This window comes from Lutra lutra, chromosome 11 (assembly GCF_902655055.1).
Source record: "Lutra lutra chromosome 11, mLutLut1.2, whole genome shotgun sequence".
Classification (NCBI taxonomy): Eukaryota; Metazoa; Chordata; class Mammalia; order Carnivora; family Mustelidae; genus Lutra; species Lutra lutra.
Genome location: NC_062288.1, coordinates 69,824,691 through 69,834,767, shown reverse-complemented (window position 1 = coordinate 69,834,767; position 10,077 = coordinate 69,824,691).

Sequence of the window (10,077 nt, the reverse complement as noted above, 5' to 3'; positions counted from 1 at the left end):
CTTGGACAATCACAAAGGTTTGAGAGACAACCAAGAGCTAGAGAAGGATAGAATGGTAAGGTTCATCTCCTAAACAAGGTCACTCCTTCAAGACTGGGAGGGATGACAGCTAATACATAGAAACCAACAGAGAGTCATGAATATGAAGAAATAGGAATGTGTGCCCAATGGAAAAAAAACAAAACAAAACAAAACAAAATAAAACCTCATAAAAAGTCCTTAAAGACAAAAATAGAAATGATTTACCTGTTAAAAGTTCAAAATAACAGTCACACAGATGCTCACTGAACTCAGGAGAATGCATGAACAACTGAAGATTCAATAAAAAGAAAATAAAATGACGTATCACATAGAATCACAGAGCTGAAGAATCCAATAAGTAACCTAAAAAATAAACTAGAGAGCTAGAGAGATGCAACAGCTGACTAGGTAAAGCAGCAGAAAGAATTAAAGAAATCAAAGCCAAGGTCATGGAACTCATCCAGTAAGAGGAAAAAGAACAAAGAAAAAAAAAAAAGAGCTAGTTTAAGGGACAACATCCAGTGGACTAATATTCATGTTAGAGGAGTCCTAGAAGGAGAAGAGAGAGATGGGCAGAAAACTTATTTGAAGAATTAATGCCTGAAAATTTCCTAAGCTGTGGAAGGAAACAGAATTCTGGATCCAGGAACCTTGGCGTTCCAAAGAGACTCTCACCAAGACACAGTGTAATTAAAATGTCAAAGATGAGGAGAACATCTTACAGACAGCAAGAAAAAGCAACTTATTGCATACAAGGTACTCCATAAGACCATCAGATTTTTCAGCAGAAACTTTGAATATATCATCTCCCTCCCTCTGCCCTGCAAAGTGTTGAAAGAAAAATCCTTCAATCAAGAATACTCTACCTGGCAAAGTTATCATACAGAATTGAAGGGGAGAGAGTTTGACAGTCAAGCAACAACTAAAGGAGTTCATCACGACTAAACCAGACTTACAAGAAATTCTAAAGGGACTCCTTCAAGCTGAAATAAAAGTTTACTCATTTGTAATGGGAAAATGTGAAAGTACAAATCCCATGGGTAAAGGTAAATATACAGCAAAATTCAGGGGTGGTGGCCTGGCTCAGTAGGAAGAGTATGCAACTCTTAATCTTGGAGTCATGATTTTGAGCCCCCATTCAGTGTAGAGATTACTTAAACAAAGAGATAATATGTGTGTGTGTGTGTATGTGTGTGTGTGTGTATCCAGAATAATATTAGAAAACATGAGAGATTAATCACTTATAAAGCTATGTGTAGGTTAAAAGACAATATTATAGCTATAGTTATTTTATTAATTATTTAAAGAATACAAAAGATAAAAATGTAAAGTGATGTAAAATATGACATCAAAACCATAAAACCTAGGGAGGGAAAAGTAAAACCTAGGGCATTAGAATATGTTTACATTTAAGTTATTATCAACTTAAAATAGACTATTACAAATATAAGTTGTTATATATAAGCCTCATGGTAACCACAAAGCCAAAACCTATAGTACATATACCAAAGATAAAGGGAAAGGAAAGAAAGCATACCACTAAAGAAGGTCATAAAATCACAAAGGAAGGGAACAAGAGAAGAAAGGAACAAAGGAATTATAAAACATACAGAAAACAGAATGTCATCAAGGACTTGCCTACCAGTAATTACTTTAAATGTAAATGGATTAAATTCTCCACAAAAGACAGAGTAGCTTAATAGATTTTTTTAAAAAACATATTTATTTGAGAGAGAGAAAGAGAGTGAGCAAGTGTCAGGGGAAAGGGCAAAAGAAAAGGGGAGAGAGAGTCCTAACAGACTCTGCACTGAGCATGGAGCCAAGGGGGGGCTGGATCTCTTGATCCTAAGATCATGACCTGAGCCAAAACCAACAGTCCAATGCTCTACTGACTATGCCACCCAGGCACCCCTGGAGTTTCTTTTTCTTTTTTTTTTTTTTCAGCCCTATTTATAGGCCGCTAAGAAGAGATTCACTTCAGATTTAAGGGGACACACACAAAGTCAAGGGATGGAAAAATGTATTTCAGGCATATGAAAATCAAGAGAAAGCCAGTGTTCCTATACATAGGAATTCAAAAATACATTAAAAGTATCATACACCATGATCACACAGCATTGCAAAACTGGTTTAACATGTGCAAATCAATGTAATACATGACATTAATGAAATGAAGAATTAAAATCATGTGATCATTTCAACAGATACAGAAAAAATACTGGATGAAATTCAATATCCTTTTATAATAAAAACTCTCAACAAAGTGGGCATAAAGGAAATATGTATCAGCCTAATAAAGGCCATATATGAGAAGCCCACAGGTAATATCATACTCATTGGTGAAAAGATAAAGCTTTTCATCTAAGATCAGGAACAAGACAAGGATGCCAATCCTTGTTCCATGTTTTTCAATATAGTGTTAGAAGTTTTAGCCAGAGCAATTAGTCAAGAAAAATAAATATAAGGCATCTAAATCAGAATGGAAGAAATTGTCACTCTTCACAGATTATATGCTATTATATAGAGTATATATATGTATAAAATATATATAGAATAAATATAGAATAAATAATATATATTATAAATATAATATATAATATATTATTATAAATATAAATAAATAAATAATAAATAAATAAGTCCTATATATTGTTATTATATATAGTATATATATATTATATATAGTATATATATAATAAATAATATATATTATTATAAATATAATATATATAATATATTATTATAAATATAATAAATATATATAAATAATAAATAAATAAATAAGTCCTAAGGACTGCACCAGAAAGCTTTTAGAATTAATCTACAAGTTCAGTAAAGTTGCAGGATACAAAAATCAATATACAGAAATTCACTGTGTTTCTATACACTAATAATGAACTATCAGATAAATTTGTTTAATCCCATTTACAGTTATATCAAAAAAGGATAAAGTATCTAGGAATAAATTTACTCAAAATTATGAAAGCTCTAAACACTAAAAACTATAAGACACTGATGAGAGAAAATGAAGACAGAAATAAATGGAAAGATACCCCATGCTCATAGATGGGAAGTATTAATATTTTTAAAATGTTCATGCTACCCAAAATAATCTATAGACTCAATAGAGTTTCTGTCAAAATTCCAATGGTACTCTTCACAGAAATAGAACCAATAATCCTAAAATTTGTATGGAACCACAAAATACCCGCTTCCCCCACCCAGCCAAAAGCAATCTTTAGGAAGGAGAACATAGCTGGGGGTATCACATTCCCTGATTCAAACTATACTACAGAGCTTTAGTAATCAAACCACTATAGTATTGATACAAAAACAGACACAAAGATCAATGGAATGGAACAGAGAGCCCAGAACTAAACATACACATAGATAGTCAATTACTTTATAACAAAGGATCCAAGAATATAAAACAAGGAAAGGCCAGTCTCTTTAAGAAATGGTGTTGGGAAAAGTGGATAGTCACATGCAAGAAAAGTAAACTGGACCACTATCTTATACCATGCACAAAAGTTAACTCAAAATAGGTTAAAGTCTTAAACATAAGGTTTAAAATTATTAAACTAGAAGAAAACATAGGCAATAAGCTCCTGATGTCTAGTACTGGTGATGATATTTTGAATCTGGCACCAAATGAGGCAGTAAAAGCAAAAATAAACAAGTGGGACCACAGCAAAGAAAAAAGCCATCAACAAAGTAAAAAGGCAACCTGTTGAATGAGAGCATACATTTGAAAACCATATACATATATTTAATATCCAAAATAGATAAGGAATTTATATACCTTAACAGCAAAACAAAGCAAAACCTGAAAATAATTAAAAAATGGGCAGAGGATCTGAATAGACATTTTTCTAAAGAAGACATAGAGATGGCAAACGCACATGAAAAGATGCTCAACATCACTAATTATCAGGGAAATGCAAATCAAAACCACAACAAGATGTTACTTCATAGCTATTAGGATGCCTAGGATCAAAAATACAGGAAATAAAAGTGTTGATGGGGATGTAGAGAAAAGAAATCCTAAGCACTAATGGTAGGAATGTCAACTGGTGCAGCCACTGTGGAAAACAGCATGAGGTTCCTCCAAAAATTAAATATAGGACTACCACATGATCTAGCAACTCCACTTCTGGGAATTTGTTGGAGGAAAATGAAAGCATTACTTTGAAAAGATGTAAGCCCACCCATGTTCATTAAAGCATTGTTTGCAGTAGCCAAGACATGGATACAACCTAAATGTCCATGATAGACGAATGGGTAAAGAAAATATGTTGTATATACCAATGGAATATTATTCAACCATAAAAAGAAGGAAATCTCACTGTTTTTGACCACATGGATGGACCTTGACTGCATTATGCGAAGTGAAATATGTCAGAGAACAACAAATACTGTATCTCTCTTATACGTGCAATCTAAAAACAAAACCAAAATTAGCCCACAGATACAGAGAAAAGGTTAATGGGTTGGCAGAGTATGGGGATGGGCAAAATGGGTGAAAGGACGTCTAAAGTACAAATTTCCAGTTAAAAAATAAATTATGGGGATATAATGTATAGCATGGTGACTATAGTTAGTAACACTATATGGCATGTTTGAAAGTTGTTTCACAGAATAGATCTTAAAAGTTCTTGTCACAAGAAAATTTTTTTTAATTTTGTAGCAATGGACTTTAACTAGATTTACTGTAGTGACCATTTCCTAATGTATATATTGAATTATGTTGCCCATCTGGAACTAAGACATCATTATATGTCAATTATACCTCAAATTTAAAAAAAAAAAAAGGCCATTTGGAGATATCTGTATCAGCAGTTTGGGTCTTCATTCCTTGATATCCTTGATATCCTCTCTCCTCTCCCACTAAAACCAAGAGGCAGAAGTGACCCAAACTATAGATTTTCCAGCAAGAGCCACCCTTCCACACTACCCATTATCCTTCCTAAAGCCATAAGAATAAACCTCTGTAAACAATGTGTATTTTAAAAGTCAGAAATTTCTTGAGAAACTCTCTCATTTTGGCTTTTGAATTTTTTTTTTTAATTTGAGAGATCGAGTTCAAGCAGGGGGAGCAACAGTGGGAGAGGGAGAAGCACACTCCCCACTGAGCTGGGAGCCCCATGTGGCACTTGATCTCAGGACCCTGGGATCATATCCTGAGCTGAAGGCAGACACTGAAAAAAGAGAGCCATCCAGGCACCCCACAAATGGTTTTTGATAAAAAAATAAATTAAAAAAATCCTCACTAATGTCCTTATGTTCACATAGTCACTCTCGCTCTCTCCTTCTTTGGTATGGCAGAGACCAAACACTTCACCAAAACCATCTTCCTCTTTTTCCTAAATATCACTTAGTTATGCTTTCTAGGTTATGACCATGTTTCTGCATTCTTGCCAACTCAGTTATGATTAAAAGTGACTGTAAGCTGGCGGCACACAAGACAGTGGCGATGGCCATAACACCCAGATAAAATGACAAGGTGGAAAAAATCACCACAAAAAAAAACAAAAAACAACAACAACAAAAAAAAACAAGAGACAGTACTGAAGGCTAGGGACCTAATCAATACGGACATTATAATATGTCAGATCTAGAGTTCAGAACAATGATTCTCAAGGTGCTAGCTGGGCTCAAAAAAGGCATGGAAGATACCAGAGAAACCCCATCTGGAGAAATAAAATCCCTTTCCGGAGAAATAAAAGAACTAAAATCTAACACAGTTGAAATTTAAAAAAGCTATTAATGAGGTGCAATAAAAAAATGGAGGCTCTTACTGCTAGGATAAATGAGGCAGAAGAGAGAATTAGTGGTACAGAAGACCAAATGACAGAGAATAAAGAAGCTGAGCAAAAGAGAGACAAATACTGGGCCATGAGGGGAGAATTCGAGAGATAAATGATACCATAAGACAAAACAACATTAGAATAATTGGGATTCCAGAAGAAGAAGAAAGAGAGAGGGGAGCAGAAGGTATATTGGAGAGAATTATTATAGAGAATTACCCTAATATGGCAAAGGGAACAAGCATCAAAATCCAGGAGGCACAGAGAACTCCCTTCAAAATCGATAAGAATAGGTCCACACCCCGTCATCTAATAGTAAAATTTACAAGACTTAACGACAAAGAGAAAATCCTGAAAGCAGCCTGGGACAAGAAGTCTGTAACATAAAATGGTAAAAATATTAGATTGGCAGCAGACTTATCCATAGAGACCTGGCAGGCCAGAAATAACTGGCATGATATATTCAGAGCACTAAACGAGAAAAACATGCAGCCAAGAATACTATATCCAGCTAGGCTATCATTGAAAATAGAAGAAGAGATAAAAGCTTCCAAGACAAACAAAAAGTAAAAGAATTTGTAAACACCAAATCAGCTCTATAGGAAATATTGAAAGGGGTCCTCTAAGCAAAGAGAGAGCCTAAAAGTAGTAGATGAGAAAGGAACAGAGACAATCTACAGTAATAGTCACCTTAGAGGCAATACAATGGCACTAAATTCATATCTCTCAGTAGTTACCCTGAATGTAAATGGGCTAAATGCCCCAATCAAAAGACACAGGGTATCAGAATGGATAAAAAAACAAAACCCATCGATATGCTATCTACAAGAAACTCATTTTAGACCCAAAGACACATCCATATTTAAAGTGAGGGGGTGGAAAACAATTTACCATGCTAATGGACATCAAAAGAAAGGTGGGTGGCAATCCTTATATCAGATCAATTAGATTTTTAGCCGAAGACTATAATTAGAGATGAGGAAGGACACTATATCATACTCAAAAGGTCTGTCCAACAAGAAGATCTAACAATTTTAAATATCGATTCCCCTAATGTGGGAGCAGCCAATCATATAAACAAATTAATAACAAAATCAAAGAAAAACATCAACAATAATACAATAATAGTAGGGGACTTTAACACTCCCCTCACTGAAATGGACAGATCATCCAAGCAAAAGATCAACAAGGAAATAAAGGCCTTAAATGACACACTGGACCAGATGGACATCACAGATTATTCAGAACATTCCATCCCAAAGCAACAGAATACCCATTCTTCTCTAGTGCACATGGAACATTCTCCAGAATAGATCACATCCTGGGTCATAAAGCAGGTTTCAACTGGTAGGAAAAGATTGGGGTCATTCCCTGTCTATTTTCAGACCACAATTCTCTGAAGCTAGAACTCCATCACAAGAGGAAATTTTGAAAGAACCCAAATACATGGAGACTAAACAGCATCCTACTAAAGAATGAATGGGTCAACCAGGAAATTAAAGAAGAATTGAAAAAATTCATGGAAACAAATGTTAATGAAAACACAATGGTTCAAAATCTGTGGGACATAGTAAAGACAGTCCTGAGAGGAAACTATATAGTGGTACAAGCCTTTCTCAAGAAACAAGAAAGTTCTCAAGTACACAACCTAACCCTACACCTAAAGGAGCTGGAGAAAGAATAAAAAAGAAAGCCTAAACCCAGAAGAAGAAGAGAAATAATAAAGATCAGAGCAGAAATCAATGAAATAGAAACCAAAACAACAATAGAACAAATCAATGAAACTAGGAGCTGTTTTTTTTTTTTTTAAGATTTTATTTGTTTATTTGACAGACAGAGATCACACGTAGGCAGAGAGGCAGGCAGAGAGAGTGGGGGTGAAGCAGGCTCCCTGCCGAGCAGAGAGCCCAATGAGGGGCTTGATCCCAGGACCCTGAGATCATGACCTGAGCCAAAGGCAGAGGCCTAACCCACTGAGCCACCCAGGCGCCCCTAGGAGCTGGTTCTTTGAAAGAATTAGTAAGATTGATAAACCCCTGGCCAGGCTTATCAAAAAGAAAAGAGAAAGGACCCAAATAAATAAAATCAGGAATGAAAAGAAGAGATCACAACCAACAGCAAAGAGATATAAGAACATATTATGAGCAACTCTATGCCAACAAATTTGACAATCTGGAAGAGATGGATGCATTCCTAGATACATATAAACTACCACAACTGAACCAGGAAGAAATAGAAAACCTGAACAGACCCATAATCAGTAAGGAGATTGAAACAGTCATCAAAAATCTCCCAACAAAGAGTCCAGGGCCAGACGGCTTCCCAGGGGAATTCTACCAAACATTTAAAGAAGAATTAATTCCATTTCTCCTGAAACTGTTCCAAAAAATAGAAATGGAAGGAAAACTTCCAAACTCATTTTATGAGGCCAGCATCACCTTGATCCCAAAACCAGACAAGGATCCCATCAAAAAAGAGAATTACACACCGATATCCTTGATGAACACAGATGTGAAAATTCTCACCAAAATACTATCCAATAGGATCCAACAGTACATTAAAAGGATTATTCACCATGACCAAGTGGGATTTATTCCAGGGCTGCAAGGTTGGTTCAACATCCACAAATCAATCAGTTATATACAATACATTAATAAAAGAAAGAACAGGGGCACCTGAGAGGCTCAGTGAGTTAAGCTGCTGCCTTCGGCTCAGGTCATGATCTCAGGATCCTGGGATCGAGCCCCGCATTGGGCTCTCTGCTCAGCGGGAAGCCTGCTTCCCTTCTCTCTCTCTGCCTGCCTCTCTGCCTACTTGTGATCTCTCTCTCTCTCTCTGTCAAATAAATAAATAAATAAAAATCGAAAAAAAAAGAAAGAAAAAAAGAAAGAACAAGAACCATATGATACTCTCAATAGATGCTGAAAAAGCATTTGACAAAGTACAGCATCCTTTCCTGATCAAAACTGTTCAAAGTGTAGGGATTGAGGGTACATACCTCAAATCATCAAAGCCATCAATGAAAAAACCACCGTGAATATCATTCTCAGTGGAGAAAAACTGAGAGCTTTTCCACGAAGGTAAGGAACACGGCAGAGAAGTCCACTATCACCACTGCTATTCAACATAGTACTAGAAGTCCTAGCCTTAGCAATCAGACAACAAAAAGAAATGAAAGGCATCCAAATCAGCAAAGAAGAAGTTGGACTATCACTCTTTGCAGATGATATGATACTATATGTGGAAAACCAAAAGACTCCACTCCAAATCTGCCATAACTTGTACAGGAATTCAGTAAAGTGTCAGGATATAAAATCAATGCACAGAAATCAGTTGCATTTCTCTACACCAACAAGACAGAAGAAAGAGAAATTAAGGAGTCTATCCAATTTACAATTGCACCCAAAACCATAAGATACCTAGGAATAAACCTAACCAAAGAGGCAAAGAATCTATGCTCAGAAAACCATAAAGTACTCATGAAAGTAATTGAGGAAGACACAAAGAAATGGAAAAATGTTCCATGCACATGGATTGGAAGAACAACTATTGTGAAAATGTCTATGCTACCTAAAGCAATCTACATGTTTAATGCAATCCCTATCAAAATCCCATGCATTTTTTTCAAAGAAATGGAACAAATAATCCTAAAATTTATATGGAGCCAGAAAAGACCTTGAATAGCCAAAGGAATATTGAAAAAGAAAGCCAAAGTTGGTGGCATCACAATTCTAGACTTCAAGCTCTATTACAAAACTGTCATCATCAAGACAGTATGGTACTGGCACAAAAACAGACACATAGATCAGTGGAACAAAATAGAGAGCCCAGGGGCGCCTGGGTGGCTCAGTGGGTTAAGCCGCTGCCTTCGGCTCAGGTCATGATCTCAGGGTCCTGGGATCGAGTCCCGCATCGGGCTCTCTGCTCGGCAGGGAGCCTGCTTCCCTCTCTCTCTCTCTGCCTGCCTCTCCATCTACTTGTGATCTCTCTCTGTCAAATAAATAAATAAAATCTTAAAAAAAAAAAAATAGAGAGCCCAGAAATAGACCCTCAACTCTATGGTCAACTAATCTTCGACAAAGCAGGAAAGAATGTCCAATGGAAAAAAGAATTCTCTTCAACAAATGGTGTTGGGAAAATTGGACAGCCACATGCAGAAAAATGAAACTGGACCATTTCCTTATACCACACATGAAAATAGACTAAAAATGGATGAAGGACCCTCAATGTAGGATAGGAATCCATCAAA